The 16,815-nt window shown below is 39.5% G+C and overlaps 1 protein-coding gene across 2 annotated transcripts in view; it reads right to left on the bottom strand.

Moving 5' to 3' along the window:
• Window positions 1-9,581, bottom strand: part of PLSCR4 (phospholipid scramblase 4) — a 107,794-nt gene extending 98,213 nt beyond the window's left edge. For both annotated transcript variants that reach the window (XM_079922337.1, XM_079922338.1), the window contains exons 1-3: window positions 9,356-9,581; window positions 5,472-5,630; window positions 4,105-4,263 (exon numbers count right to left, since the gene is read on the bottom strand). The gene's annotated coding sequence lies outside the window, so the exon portion shown is untranslated. The remainder of the gene's footprint in view (window positions 1-4,104; window positions 4,264-5,471; window positions 5,631-9,355) is intronic.
• Between the last annotated feature and the right edge of the window lie 7,234 nt (window positions 9,582-16,815).

Genomic DNA, 16,815 nt, shown 5'->3' with positions numbered 1-16,815 from the left:
GCATGGGACTCTGTGCTTCCTGGACCTGACTGACTATTTCCTTACCCATATTAGGGAAGTTTTCAACTATAATCTCTTCAAATATTTTCTCAGTCCCTTTTTTTAATCTTCTTCTTCTGGGACCCCTATAATTCGGATGCTGGTGCGTTTAATGTTGTCCCAGAGGTCTCTGAGATTGTCTTCAATTCTTTTCATTCTTTATTTTTTTATTCTGCTCTGTGGCAGTTATTTCCCCTATTTATCTTCCAGATCACTTATCGTTCTTCTGCTTCAGTAATTCTGCTATTGATTCCTTGTAAAGAATTTAAAATTTCATTTATTGTATTGTTCATCATTGTTTGTTTGCTCTTTAGTTCTTCTAGGTCCTTGTTGAATGTTTCTTGTATCTTCTCCATTCTACTTCCAGGATTTTGGATCATCTTTAGTATCATTACTCTGAAATCTTTTTCAGGTTAACTGCCTATTTCCTCTTCTTTTGTTTGGTCTGGGGGGTTTTTACCTTGATCTTCCATCTGCTGTGTATTTCTGTGTCTTCTCATTTTGCTTAACTTACTGTGTTTGGGGTCTCATGTTCGCACGCTGCAGGTTTGTAGTTCCTGTTGTTTTTGATGTGTGCTCCCAGTGGGTAGGGTTGGTCCAGTGGGTTGTGTAGGCTTCCTGGTGGAGGAGACTGGTGCCTTTGTTCTGGTGGATGAGGCTAGATCTTGTCTTTCTGGTGGGTAGGACCGCATCTGGTGGTGTGTTTTGGGGTGTCTGTGAACTTATTATTAATTTAGCCAGCCTCTCTGTTAATGGTTTGGTTTGTGTTCCTGTCTTGCTAGTTGTTTGGAATAGGGTGTCCAGCACTGTAGCTTGCTGGTCATTGAGTGGAGATGGGTCTTAGTGTTGAGATGGAGATCTCTGGGAGAGCTCTCGCCAAATGATATTACGTGGGGCCAGGAGGTCTCTGGTGGACCAATGCCCTGAGCGCGGCTCTCCCACCTCATAGGCTCAGGCCTGACACCCGTCCTGAGCACCACATGGCTCAGAAGAAAAGGGTTAGCCACATGGCTCAGAAGAAAAGTGAGAAAAAGAAAGAAAGAAAAAATAAATAAATAAAATAAAATAAATTTATTAAAATGGAAAAATTATTAAAAATTAAAAAGTAATTAAAAAAAAAGAATAGAGCAACCAAACTAAAAAACAAATCCACCAATGATAACAAGCGGTAAAAACTATACTAAAAGAAAAAAGCAAAAAAAACAAAAAACAACCAGTCAGAACCCTAGGTCAAATGGCAAAAGGAAAGCTTTTGGGAAGTCTGAGGTCTTCTGCCAGAGTTCAGTAGGTGTTCTGTAGGTGTTCTGTAGGAGTTGTTCCACATGTAGATGTAGTTCTGATGTATTTGTGGGGAGGAAGGTGATCTCCATGTCTTACTCTTCTGCCATCTTGAAGGCACCCCCCACCCAGTTGCTACCATATTAACTGAATAATGTTTTATCTAAAAAACAGTAGTAGAAACAAACCTTTTCAGATGATTTGAAATTCCATATGGCAGAAACATCATATTTGTCATCTCAAACAGAAAACAAAGGAGTATCTTTTTTAGTCATTGCCAACAATTAATAATTCACAAGAAGAAAATTATTTTAATTGTTATGTTGAAGCTTGAACATTCTTCCTATGTTTTTGGCACTAAAATCTATGTCCCCTTTTCACAACTGTCACTTCCATTTCTGGCAATGTGCAAAGTAGATACTGTGAAAATCTAAATGTGCTGACTAAAGTACAGATGACCCCTGAACAATGCAGGCAGTGGGAGCACTGATCCTCTGTGCAGTCAAAAACCCACATATAACTTTACAGTTCTGCATTCGTGGATTCAACCAAGTGTGGATCATGTAGTACTATACCACATATTTCTTGAAAAAATTTGCATACAAGTGGACCTGCAGTTCAAACCCTTGTTGTTCAAGGAACAACTGTATAATTAAAACCTATTTCCATGCAAAGCCAAACACCTAGGGAAGTTAGAGAAATCTGTGCGGCAAAAAGTAAGGAAAAGTCTGAAAATTCGAGTGTTACAAAGACATTTTCTTTGGCTCCTAAGAGTTGCCAATCTTCCTTAGCAAGGTGATTTGATTTCATCAATTGTGGCAAGGCAGTGGGCCTGAGCAATAAATGTATTGTAATAGAGATGCCCCAACAAAGTGGGAACACTCAAAGGGACACAATCCGGTATAAAGGATAGACTAGAAAAAATTTACCCACCGGCAAATGAGGATTAATAAAAAGCTTGACTGCACTGGCCTGTGCCAGAGGTAGGGAAAAAACCGTCCACTGAGAATTCATAATCAAGATTTGCACTTGTTGTTTAGGGGTTCATATTTAAAACACATACAGAAATTGGGAAGCATCAAACTGACAGAATAACATAAAAAGTGGTCTTCAATTGGCTGCACCACTGGGACACCAGCAGAAGGAAAAGCAAACTGCTCATAGAGTGTAACCTCAGACAAGACCTGCTTGGAGACTCATGGGCTTCTAGAGGCAACATGCCACCATTTTACTCTATTTTTCTTCCTAACACAGAAAGAAACCAAATATCACACAGAGATGAAAAAGGCACATGGCACAGTGGTTTAGGGTGTAGCCTCTGGAACCACCTTCGATAGTGGCTTTCGGACATTTAGCTAACTGGATGACTTTGAACAAGATACCTAACCTCAGTTTTCTCATCTTTAAAATGAGAATTATTATAGTACTTTATCTAACATATAAGAATTAAATTAATTACTATATGGAAAGTAGTTAGAACCAGAACCATGCCTAGAATATAGCAAGCACTAAAAAGGGCTAGCTGCTCTTATCATCATTAGCATCACTGTTGTTATAGGTAATCGGTTACAGTATCCCACCTATTTCATCACTAGGATTTTTTTCCTCCATATTTACCCAAATGCATATCCATCTGGCCTGCAATTAAGTTTTAAGGTAAACCTAACAACTATATATAGAAAAATTATTTGATTTCACATGACTGGTCTTTGTTGAGAAGCAGCAGAACTAAGAACCACAGGAAAATGTAATGGGCAACTATTAAGCTATCTAATTATATAATGCATTTAGAACTTACTATTTATTTTTTTAAAGCTACACTTATATATAGGTTTCCAGCATAAATCATTTGCCTTATAATGTGTTATGTTAGGGCACACATATTTTGGTTCCGTAGAATCCAGAAAATGTTACATGGATAGACGCTCTAAGATACACACAAGGCTGAGTAAACTGAATACAGCTTTAACCTCAAGAGTGGATGAGCCACAGTCATCCCAGCACCTCCCCCTGCTCTGCCACACACACCAGTGACAATGACCACCAGCCTATCGGGGGACTGGGCAAACAGGGTTAGGACAGCAGGCTGCCTCACCAAGTTTCTGTTGGAACTTTGAGACTCATAAGCTCAACAGCTCTTGTATCAGCTAAATTCTACCTGTTCTGCATCCCCTCTTCCAGGACCTTTCATGTTTTTCCCTTTCTTTCCAACTCCCTTTCTTACAATTACATCTGAGGGAAGAGATTCCTCAGCACCCCATCTGCCTACTATGAACTCCTAATGAAATTTCAGCTTTGTCTCTAAAAAGGACAGTTAACTGATACCTGTCTCATGATGTAGTTTTGAGAATCATATGACACACATGTATAAACTGATTAATTATTTTATATCAATAACTCTTGGTGAGTTTCATACTTTAATTATATATTCTTGCTTTACACTTGCTGAGGGATAGAGTACTATTCTGTTCATCTTTGAATCTCCTTAAATACCTAGCAATGTCTTACAAACAACAGGACTTTTATTCATTCTGTCATTCATTTATTCAACATTAATTGAGCATTTCAGATGTACTAGACACGCCCTTGGCTTCGGTGTAGGTTAATAAATAACTAAAATTTACTGACTGACCTTTTCAATTGAATCTTGTCACAAGTCATGTACCTAGTGAGTGGCGGAGTCAGGAGATATCCTAGTTGTCACATTTATTCCCTTCCCAGCACCCTGTACTACTTCCCATCAGAAAGGATAACATTTTCAAGATAACTCAAAAGTGACAGACTTACCGTGAGGAAGCAAGCTCCAGAAAAGATGGCTTTCATCATCACATCCAGGTCTAATGGGAAGTGAACTTCAAAGTGGTCAGCATCGCTCATTGCAGATAACACACCATTCCACTTCTGAGTAACACTGCCCACGTTGGATACACCATTGAGTGATTTGACCTAGAAAGACAAGAATGAGACTTTGTGATGATTGAAAAGTGTTAAAATACATGTTTTAATCTTCTAATTAGAAGCAGTTTATATTGAGATAGCATAAAAAGAGTGCATGAAAAGGATATAGAAGTTATGTAATTTCAAATGAAGAAAGGGTTAAGAGTTAGGAAAGGTTAGGTACTATGCAACTAGTTAAGAGCTAAGCTGGACAACATCTTAAAATTACCAGGCAATGCTCTTTCTTCATCCTTAAATGAAGCATTAGGGGGAACTTGTGTCAAGAGGTATGATGTGAACTAATTCCTAAATTCTTTTCAACATAGCAAAGGATGAGGACTGGGGATTGGGAGGAAAACTCCTCCAGTTCAGGAAGCCACATGAAAAAGCAAGGAGGTATGTATGGTGCTGTGCACTTCACACAATCCATATAATCACATAAGCTTCTGTAGGCTAAATTCACTGTCTTCTTTAAGGTATCCTAGGACACCAAAAAGACTCTCCTTCTAAAAGGGGGACCCTGGCACTTGCTATAGGGTAAATGTGCTAATGTCACTTGGTCATGGGAATAATACACTCTTTTCTCCCCACACTTCAGTTTATCCACATTTTCTTTTTGCTACAATGGCCTTTTTATCACATAAGCAATGCCTGATGATACGGTGAAATAAAATGGGAACTCGAAAAGTTTACTGGATGTACATGATGAACTTAGCTGGATTGTAAGGCATTCAGAAAGGAATCTTTAAAAAAATCCAGGAAATATTTCTGTGAATTTCTTTTGTCAAATTTGTTAGACAATAAGGAATTATTTGTAGCCACTGAAATAAAGGCAATGTTGGGTTTTTTTTACTGAAAAAATGCTATAATATGACCTATTATGAGTTTTACCTGTACTAAAAAAATAGATTAGGTCAGGTTATTTCTCTCATAAGGTTTTTAATGAGTTATTACTCTTTTTACCTTTATCAACTGCTGAAATCATCAAAAAAAGAGCTCACATTTTGGAAAAATACCATGCAATCCATTAGCAATCTTTGAAAATATTTTGATGTCAGCTGGTTAACTCTTTCACCATACTACTATATTCATTTTATCAGTGATATTATAAACCTCAATTCACTTAACATGAGATAGTGGACTGAAACAATATCATTCTGAAGTTGGTTACCCCAGGTAGAGAAAATTCTAAATACATTATTTTAACATTAGGTTACCTCAAAAACAGAATCCGAACCACAGCTGTAGGTGGAGCATGGCCCATGCACTCACATCACATTTTCTTTCTTCTCTTTTTGGATGCTGTACACCACCCTTCACAGGTTCCAGTGTTCCATGACAAAGCCAGTGGTGATGCCAGGACACTGCACCTCCAGCTGTAAATGAAGCAGTGACAGAGGCGAAGATGCTACATTTATACATGTACACATACACACCACCTAGATGTGTTTCTTAACTCACTCAAGAACTAGGGAAACTGTTGTTGGGAGAGATAGTCCTCCATGGATCTCTGGCACTTCACTCCTACTCTTCAAGAATGTCTTTGCAGGGAGGAACTTTGAAGGATGGGGCCACGTTTTCCTTTAGGACACAGAGGAAGCTTGATTACCACCTGCTATAAAACAGCCAGTTCCCTTTCTAATTTTATTGTGGGTGTGGTTATAAAAGGGAATTTTTGTAGTGCTGAACTGTTGGGTATCTGTATTGTGGTGGTGGATACAGGAATCTACACAAGTGATACAACTTCACAGAACTAAACACACACACACACACACACACACACACACACACACACACACACACACCACGAATACAAGTAAAACTAGAGAAATCAGAAAAAAATCTATCATGGGATAAATGTTCCATAAATTGAGTAGGCTTGTCATTTTGATTAGCTTTACTACATCATGGCTTACTTTAATCTTAGGAGGCTGCACTTACAGGATATGAGAAGAAAACCAAGCCATGAATATGAAGCAAATATCTTTTGGATATTCCTAGAATATCCAAAAGAATCAAGGATTAGAAGTGAAGATTCATGCTAAATACAAGCTTATTATTACAAAAACAGTAATGATAAAGTATAATACCTGGAAATAACAACTGACATTTTTTGAGCACTGTACTATGTGCCAGGTGCTGTTCTGAGCAGTTTACATTTATTTACTATTTAATCTTCAAAAAAATCCAGGTGATATGTACTATTATTATCTCCATTCTATAGACAATCCAAACACTTAATTATTGGGCTTCCCTGGTGGCGCAGTGGTTAAGAATCCGCCTGCCAATGCAGGGGACATGGGTTCAAGCCCTGGTCCAGGAAGATCCCACATGCCGAGGAGCAACTAAGCCCGTGCGCCACAACTACTGAGCCTGCGCTCTAGAGCCCGTGTGCCACAATTACTGAAGCCCACGTGCCTAGAGCCTGTGCTCTGCAACAAGCGAAGTCACTGCAATGAGAAGCCTGCACACCTCAATGAAAAGTAGCCCCCGCTCGCTGCAACTAGAGAAAGCCTGTGCACAGCAACGAAGACCCAACAGAGCCAAAAATAAATAAATTAAATAAATAAATTAAAAAAAAACCATAATTATTAAGTATCAGCATTTACTAAATGTTAATGTATTAATGTAAATATATTAATTAATGTAAATGTATAAATTAATATTTATTTACATTAATACATTAATATTTAGTAAACACTCATACTTAACATAATATGTCTTTTAAAAGTAATTCTGTGGGGTATTATTATATGTATTTTATGTATAAGAACACTGAGCCCCAAAGAGGTTAAGTAGACTGTACACATTTAAGTAGGTAACATACATAGAATTCAAAATTCTGGTTTGTCTCTATTTAAAGCTGCTTTTCTTCTCCCTGCAGCAAACAATTTTCCTAGAGCTGCACAGGTTGTAGAAGAGTAACAAACTGTAACCCAGAACATCTGCTTTCTAGTTCCAGCACTGCCACCAGCTGAACGTAACACCGTCATCAGGCACTTAAATCTTTCTGAACCACTGTTTCTTTATCTGTAGCAAGACATTGGGTTGTGATGGGTAGTGTAAAGTTATCTAAAATCTCTTCTAATTCTAAAAGCATAAGTGTATGCTTAGCAACACCTTATCTAGGGATCCAAAGAGACATTTAGATAAATGTGTGTGACTTCTGTTCTAGGTGATAGGTAAATTTCTAATTCAGTAGACACAACTGATAGAATTGTGGTCACTGACTAAACAACCCTAATCTGTGCTTGACCCACCAATTACCATTGAAGAGCATGAACCCATAAGAAAAAGCCCTTTGTGATTTTTCTTAGGTGAAATAATTTGGTTTCCCCCTCCCCACCAATCTTCCATTCTGACTGGCAGAGCCAGTAGGAAATCCCCTCCTCTGTAGTTTTGGAAGGAGCATAGCCGTGCGATGAAGAGTTGGATCAGGAAGAAACAATGGATTAGACTTCCATTCTCTGACTTCTTGCCTGGGGCAGGGACAACAGAAGTTGGTGCATCTGAAAGGTCTCTTGCATTGTCATGACTTCTGGTCCATACAGTCAATGACCTGAGAGCCTCAACTCGATTAGTAGTAAGGCACCTAGAATGTCTTTAATTGTGTAGTAGGGGTGAAATGGAATTTTGTCTGTGTCAGATGGAATTCCTGTGGGGTTGTTAGATCCTGTTTCATGAAGGAATAGTAGGTGGACAGCCGCTAATGTGTCTCAGCATCATTCTGAATAAAGCTGGCTGCCTCTGTCTTCAGTTACAATGTAAGCTATCTTGTCCAGGTTGTTTTTAGCATGGTATCTATAACTAGTTTCAAAACCTGCCATCATTAAAAAACAAAATGAGAAAGTCATCCTGTGCTCCGCAACGGGAGAGGCCACAACAGTGAGAGGCCCGCGTACCGCAAAAAAAAAAAAAAAAGTCCTGTACATTTTGTGCTCCTTGTTGATAACCTGAAAAGAGGGTATTTTAATTTTTTAGGTGTTTATATACAGGAAATGTAACGTTTTCTGTAGATTAAGATTAAATGTAGTTATCCAGTTTACTAAATTTTCTTAGTTTTTCAAATAGCTTTTCAGTTGTTTCATTTGGATATTCAAGGAATACAACCATATTATGCATAAAGGTGGTTTTTGCATCTTCTTTTTCCATTCAGAGTAACGTGTTCTACCTAATTTGCTTGGCTGTACAATTCACAGTATTATCACATTGATTGTGTGATGGTGAACATTCTTGTCCTTTTCAAATTTGACGGAGATGATAGTAGTGTTTTACCATTAAACATGTCAGAAGAACAGAAGATTATCTGTATATTCCTATCAGAGAGACGTGCAACTTAAAATACTAATTTATAACGCTTTAAGTAGGTGAGAAATGAACTTAGTACACACATATTTTCTTCACCTAGACCTGTTTAGGTGGCTCCAATTTTAAATATGTGATATAAAATTTAAAACTCAATGCAGGTTCTCAGTAAAGGTAAACAAAGGGGGAGAATATAAAATTAAGAGAAAATCTAAGTCTAGAAATATAAGTTTTATTCTACATGTAAGTGCATCCCGATATAATTACATCTCTCCAGTTTGCCTGAATGCTAAAGTGATAGATGGGTTCTTCCTGTAACCCCGCCCGTCAGGCCCGTCAAGAAGTGATTACAAACGCTTTTACCTGCGAGTCGACCTGACCCGGTTCCCCAGAGCTACGCGGAGGGAGCACCCGCCGGAGACCCCAACTGAGTCGCATCCGGCGGGACCCGGCCTGCGGGACAGAAACAGGCGGGTGGCGGGCGGCCCCGGGCGGCGGGAGGCGCGCCAGGAGAGGCGGGAAAGGGGCGCAGCTCGGCCAGGCAGCGCAGCCCGCTCTCCGGGGCGCGCTTCTGCGCAGGCACAACGGTCTCCCCAACACAGTCCGTCTGGGGACCACGGCCGCCGACTTCAGATCCAAAGGACCCCGACCCCTACTCAGCGCCCGAGACCGCTCCCTCCCGGCAGTCCCGAAACTTCGGGAACCACCTGAGGATGTGGCGCGGGGCGGCCTCCGGCCTCGGGCCTTTCCTCGCGGCTCCCGCGACTCGGCTCTCCGCCCGCCCGGCCCCACTCACCTCCCGGCCCGCTGTCCGCACGGCACCCACGACGCCAGGACTGGGGGTCTGAGTTTATCCAGGGAGGAAAGAGAAAGGGACGGGGCCGGGAAAGGGAGAAGGAAGAGGAGGATTTTCTAATTAAAACCAAATAGAGCCCCGCCGGGCAGGGGGCAGGGGTCGGGGGTCGGGGGCGTGACCACGCGGGCGGGGACCCTCCCCGGGCGCCGTCTCCCCGCCCCGTCCCGCCCCCGCGCTGGGTGCTCCGCAGCCCCGGCTCAGCTGCCCCCTGGAGGCGTGGGCCGCCGCAGAAGCCGGCTTTCAAGTAAAAAACACAGCGGACAGGAAAAGAGGGAAAGCTAGTTGTCACCGCTCACATGTGAGGTGAAGAAAAAGAGAGCAAGTCGACGGCTGCCTCTAATCCTAAAGGCACTTTCTAGAGCCTGTGAGGCAGGGCTTCGTGGCAGAGATTAAAGAGCCCAGAAAGGAAAAGAAGAAGACACTTTTCGTAAGAGCCCTGTTAATTTGCACCTGTCAGTCCCTCACACGCTTGGCTTGGAGAATTGGCCTTGGCGATGCAATGTTGGCTGGAAACACTGGAGCGCGGGGGCTCGGACATTTGTTTTCCTTTCCACAGGATTGGAGGAGGCCAGTTTGATGTTGGAGGGAGGGAGGAAGGGGTGCCAGGAAAGAGAGGTGCGGGAGCTGTGTTGCCTGTGTTTTCTGGCATTGGGAGAACAAAGCCATGTGTTAATTACTGTTGTTAGGCACAAGTATTGTTTTCAGACTACTGAAGTTGAGGTTTGTGGTCCGTGGGGAGGAACATAATTCACTTGTCGCTGTTGGGTCAGCGTGCCCTGAGTGTAGTAAAGCCAATCTACTGACCTGGGGTCGTGGTGAAGGAAGGTGCAGTGTTTATTGCCAGGCGCCAAGCAAGCAGTCTAGGCAGCTAGTGCTTAAAAGACCTGAACTCCCTGATGGCTTTCAGGCAAAGGTTTTTAAAGCCAGGGTGAAGGAGGCAGGTTGTGGCCTGAGCCATCAGCTGGTGGACATTCTTCTGATTGGTTGGTTGTGAGGTAATCAGGAGTCAACATCATCAACCTTCTGCTTCCCATCAGTCTGGGGCCTGAGTGTTTGTGGGCAGCATACCGTTAACTTCTTCCACCTGGTGGCGGTTTCAGTATCTGCAAAATAGCTCAAAGATATGGCTCAGAATATTATGTATGGCCCTTGAGGAGGAACTAAAGGTCCTCGACTTTGTTTAATGGCTAAAACTATTATAGGATTATTTTGTCTTGCTTGACTGTTTTCATTTCTTTCTGCATTTTCTCACTTCTCTGATTAAATGTATTCTTTGGAACTCAGTGAAGACCTAGGAGGCTAAAGTTTTTCTACAGACAAGAGGCAGGTGGAGAATTTTGGGTGGGGGAGGTCTGTCCCAGAAAGGCCCCACAGAGTCCTGCTTGGTTACTCACTGGAAGGATAAACTCTAGAGGTCCCAGACCTCTAGATTAAGCAATCAAAACTGGACAAAAATGGATTAAGCTCTGAAGAGTACTTCGCAGTGCCCCAGTATGGGAGAAGTTTGGATAGAGGAAAGCATATGGGAGGGGAGTTCTGCAATTTTCCATCTTCCTTTGTTTGCATGCTATTTGTCAGTATGTGTGTGAGAATAAATTTTTAAAATCATACCGTAGTTTTCCTTAGAAATTGCACAGGACATTTCCCTTTTTCTTTTTCTAAAATTTTCTTATTGAACAGGACATTTTTCAAATGTAGAAAGTGTGTTAAAATATAAAACAAAGAAACAGGCACCAAAGCTATGACGAGTTAAACTCAAGTCTTTCTCAAAGTCAGGATCTAATGATGTTCCAACTTGAATAAGTCACGTGACAACAACTGCATCTTTTTTGTTTTAAGTATTTGTTTCCACTTGTCTTGATGTTTTTAGCTGCATCTTTTTGTGTTGTGTGTTGTTATTTTTAACCAGTTGCTCTTATGTTGTCACAGTCCACTTAGAGTTAATATTATGTCACTTCGTACAAAATTTAAAAATGTGCAACAGTATGTTTCAGTTTCTCAATCCTTTATGTCATTGTTGTCACATATTTTACATGGACATATGATATAAATTTCACGTACATTGTTATAACTTTGGCATAGAGTCAGTTCTCTTTTATAGGTATTAAGAGAAGGGAAAAAAGAAGATAGATCTTATACTTACCCACATATACATAAGTCCATGTGCATTTTATTCTTTCTTGGACATTGGAGTTTCATATAGTGTCACCTCTCCTTGGACTAAAGAATTTCCTTTTGGATATCTTAAAGTGCAGATCTGCTTGCAGTAAGTTCTCTCGGCTTTTATTAATCTGAAAATATATTTATTTTGCTTTCATTTTTGAGATTCATCTTTACTAAATATAGAATTGTGGATTGACAGTGTTTTATTTTATTTCCGCACATTTTAAAGATAGTATCACTTTGATTTCCATTTTTATCTGTCGAGTAGGCTGTCATTGTTTTATATCTTTGGCTTTCCTGCAGTTAGTCTAAAATATGTTAAAATAGTTAGTCTAAAATATGTGGTTTTCTTTGTGTCTTTCCTGCTGGGAGTTCTCTGAGCTTTGTGGATATGTCAGCTGATTTTTTCCCCAAAATGTGGTTACATTTCAGCCAGTTTTCTTTTAAAATATTCTCTGTTCCATTCTTTCCCTTATTTCCAGGAATCCAACTGAATATATGCCAGAACTCTAGATAGTGTCCCACAGATCACTGAGGATTTATTTGTATTTTCTTTCTTTTATTCTTTTCCTAGAACTGGATATTTTCTTTGAATCTCTCTACAGGCTTTGACCTTTATTTCAATCTGCTGTTAAGCCTCTCCAGTGATTTTTCCATTTCAGGTGTTACACTTTTCAGTTCTATTCTTTTTTTACATCTGTATTAGAGTCTAATTGCTTTACAATGGTGTGTTAGTTTCTGCTTTATAACAAAGTGAATCAGTTATACATATGTTCCCATATCTCTTCCCTCTTGCGACTCCCTCCCTCCCACCCTCCCTATCCCACCCCTCCAAGCGGTCACAAAGCACCGAGCTGATCTCCCTGTGCTATGCGGCTGCTTCCCACTAGCTATCTACCTTACATTTGGTAGTGTATATATGTCCATGCCTCTCTCTTGCTTTGTCACAGCTTCCCCTTCCCCTTCCCCATATCCTCAAGTCCATTCTCTAGTAAGTCTGTGTCTTCATTCCTGTCTTACCCCTAGGTTCTTCATGACATATTTTTTCTTATATTCCATATATATGTATTAGCAAACAATATTTGTCTTTCTCTTTCTGACTTACTTCACTCTGTATGACAGACTCTAGGTCTATCCACCTCATTACAAATAGCTCAATTTCGTTTCTTTTTATGGATGAGTAATATTCCATTGTATATATGTGCCACATCTTCTTTATCCATTCATCCGATGATGGACACTTAGGTTGTTTCCATCTCCGTGCTATTGTAAATGGAGCTGCAATGCACATTTTGGTACATGACTCTTTTTGAATTATGGTTTTCGCAGGCTATATGCCCAGTAGTGGGATTGCTGGGTCGTATGGTAGTTCTATTTTTAGTTTTTTAAAGAACCTCCATACTGTTCTCCACAGTGGCTGTACCAATTCACATTCCCACCAGCAGTGCAAGGATGTTCCCTTTTCTCCACACCCTCTCCAGCATTTACTGTTTCTAGATTTTTTGATGATGGCCATTCTGACTGGTGTGAGATGATATCTCATTGTAGTTTTGATTTGCATTTCTCTAATGATTAATGATGTTGAGCATTCTTTCATGTGTTTGTTGGCAGACTGTATATCTTCTTTGGAGAAATGTCTATTTAGGTCTTCTGCCCACTTCTGGATTGGGTTGTTTGTTTTTTTGTTATTGAGCTGCATGAGCTGCTTATAAATTTTGGAGATTAATCCTTTGTCAGTTGCTTCATTTGCAAATATTTTCTCCCATTCTAAGGGTTGTCTTTTGTCCTTGTTTATGGTTTCCTTTGCTGTGCAAAAGCTTTGACGTTTCATTAGGTCCTATTTGTTTATTTTTGTTTTTATTTACATTTCTCTAGGAGGTGAGTCAAAAAGGATCTTGCTGTGATTTATGTCATAGAGTGTTCTGCCTATGTTTTCCTCTAAGAGTTTGATAGTTTCTGGCCTTACATTTAGGTCTTTAATCCATTTTGAGCTTATTTCTGTGTATGGTGTTAGGGAGTGATCTGATCTCATACTTTTACATGTACCTGTCCAGTTTTCCCAGCACCACTTATTGAAGAGGCTGTCCTTTCTGCACTGTACATTCCTGCCTCCTTTATCAAAGATAAGGTGACCATATGTGCGTGGGTTTATCTCTGGGCTTTCTATCCTGTTCCATTGATCTATCTTTCTGTTTTTGAGCCAGTACCATACTGTCTTGATTACTGTAGCTTTGTAGTATAGTCTGAAGTCAGGGAGCCTGATTCCTCCAGCTCTGTTTTTCGTACTCAAGATTGCTTTGCCTATTCGGGGTCTTTTGTGTTTCCATACAAATTGTGAAATTTTTTGTTCTAGTTCTGTGAAAAATGCCAGTGGTAGTTTGATAGGGATTGCATTGAATCTGTAGATTGCTTTGGGTAGTAGAGTCATTTTCACAATGTTGATTCTTCCAATCCAAGAACATGGTATATCTCTCCATCTATTTGTATATCTTTAACTTCTTTCATCAGTGTCTTATAATTTTCTGTATACAGGTCTTTTGTCTCCTTAGGTAGGTATATTCCTAGATGTTTTATTCTTTTTGTTGCAGTGGTAAATGGGAGTGTTTTCTTGAATTCACTTTGAGATTCTTCCTCGTTAGTGTCTAGGAATGTTAGAGATTTCTGTGCATTAATTTTGTATCCTGCTACTTTACCACATTAATTGATTAGCTCTAGCAGTTTTCTGGTAGCATCTTTAGGATTCTCTATGTATAGTATCATGTCATCTGCAAACAGTGACAGCTTTACTTCTTCTTTTCTGATTTGGATTCCTTTTATTTCCTTTTCTTCCCTGATTGCTGTAGCTAAAACTTCCAAAACTTTGTTAAATAAGAGTGGTGAGAGTGGGCACCTTTGTGTTGTTCCTGATCTTAGTGGAAATGCTTTCAGTTTTTCAACCATGGAGGATGATGTTGGCTGTGGGTTTGTCATATATGGACTTTATTATGTTGAGGAAAGTTCCCTCTATGCCTACTTTCTGCAGGGTTTTTATCATAAATGGGTGTTGAATTTTGTCGGAAGCTTTCTCTGCATCTATTAAGATAATCATATGGTTTTTCTCCTTTAATTTGTTAATATGGTGTATCACATTGATTGATTTGCATATATTGAAGAATCCTTGCATTCCTGGAATAAACCCCACTTGATCGTGGTGTATGATCCTTTTGATGTGCTGTTGGATTCTCTTTGCTAGTATTTTGTTGAAGATTTTTGCATCTATGTTCATCAGTGATATTGGCCTGTAGTTTTCTTTCTTTGTGACATTCTTGTCTGGTTTTGGTATCAAGGTGATGGTGGCCTCGTAGAATGAGTTTGGGAGCGTTCCTCCCTCTGCTATATTTTGGAAGAGTTTGAGAAGGATAGGTGTTAGCTCTTCTCTAAATGTTTGATAGAATTTGCCTGTGAAGCCAGCTGGTCCTGGGCTTTTGTTTGTTGGATGATTTTTAATCACAGTTTCAATTTCAGTGCTTGTGATTGGTCTGTTCATATTTTCTATTTCTTCCTGATTCAGTCTTGGCAGGTTGTGCATTTCTAAGAATTTGTCCATTTCTTCCAGGTTGTCCACTCTATTGGCATAGAGTTGCTTGTAGTAATCTCTCATGATCTTTTGTGTTTCTGCAGTGTCAGTTGTTACTTCTCCTTTTTCACTTCTAATTCTATTGATTTGAGTCTTCTGCCTTTTTTTCTTGATGAGTCCGGCTAATGGTTTATCAATTTTGTTTATCTTCTCAAAGAACCAGCTTTAGTTTTATTGATCTTTGCTATCATTTCCTTCATTTCTTTTTCATTTATTTCTGATCTGATCTTTATGATTTCTTTCCTTCTGCTAACTTTGGGGGTTTTTTGTTCTTCTTTCTCTAATTGCTTTAGGTGCAAGGTTAAGTTGTTTTTTCGAGATGTTTCCTGTTTCTTAAGGTAGGATGGTATTGCTGTACACTTCCCTCTTAGAACTGCTTTTGCTGCATCCCATAGATTTTGGGTTGTCGAGTCTCCATTGTCATTTGTTTCTATGTATTTTTTTGATTTCCTCCTATATTTCTTCAGTGATCACTTCGTTATTAAGTAGTGTATTGTTTAGCCTCCATGTGTTTGTATTTTTTACAGATCTTTTCTTATAATTGATATCTAGTCTCATACCTTGTGGTTGGAAAAGATACCTGATACAATTTCAATTTTCTTAAATTTACCAAGACTTGATTTGTGACCCAAGATATCATCTATCCTGGAGAATGTTCCATGAGCATTTGAGAAAAATGTGTATTCTGTTGATTTTGGATGGAATGTCCTATAAATATCAATTAAGTCCATCTTGTTTAATGTATCATTTAAAGCTTGTGTCTCCTTATTTATTTTCATTTTGGATGATCTGTCCATTGGTGAAAGTGGGGTGTTAAAGTCCCCTACTATGAATCTGTTACTATTGATTTCCCCTTTTATGGCTGTTAGTATTTGCCTTATGTATTGAGGTGCTCCTATGTTGGGTGCATAAATATTTACAATTGTTATATCTTCTTCTTGCATCAATCCCTTGATCATTATGTAGTGTCCTTCTTTGTCTCTTCTAATATTCTTTATTTTAAAGTCTATTTTGTCTGATATGAGAATTGCTACTCCAGCTTTCTTTTGGTTTCCATTTGCATGGAATATCTTTTTCCATCTGTATGTGTCTTACTTACTTTCAGTCTGTATGTGTCTCTAGGTCTGAAGTGGGTCTCTTGTAGACAGCATATATATGGGTCTTGTTTTTGTATCCATTCAGCCAATCTGTGTCTTTTGGTGGGAGCATTTAGTCCATTTACATTTAAGGTAATTATTAATTTGTATGTTCCTATTCCCATTTTCTTAATTGTTTTGGGTTCGTTATTGTAGGTCTTTTCCTTCTCTTGTGTTTCTTGCCTAGAGAAGTTTCTTTAGCACTTGTTGTAAAGCTGATTTGGTGGTGCTGAACTCTCTCAGCTTTTGCTTGTCTGTAAAGGTTTTAATTTCTCCATCAAATCTGAATGAGATCCTTGCTGGGTAGAGTAATGTTGGTTGCAGGTTTTTCTCCTTCGTCACTTTAAATATGTCCTGCCAGTCCCTTCTGGCTTGCAGAGTTTCTGCTGAAAGATCAGCTGTTAACCTTATGGGGATTCCCTTGTGTGTTATTTGTTGTTTTTCCCTTGCTGCTTTTAATATGTTTTCTTTGTATTTAATTTTTG

Source organism: Stenella coeruleoalba (genome assembly GCF_951394435.1).
Source record: "Stenella coeruleoalba genome assembly, chromosome: 5".
Lineage (NCBI taxonomy): Eukaryota > Metazoa > Chordata > Mammalia > Artiodactyla > Delphinidae > Stenella > Stenella coeruleoalba.
The sequence above is the reverse complement of the archived record's forward strand: the minus strand, read 5'-3'. Positions and strand labels throughout refer to the sequence as shown.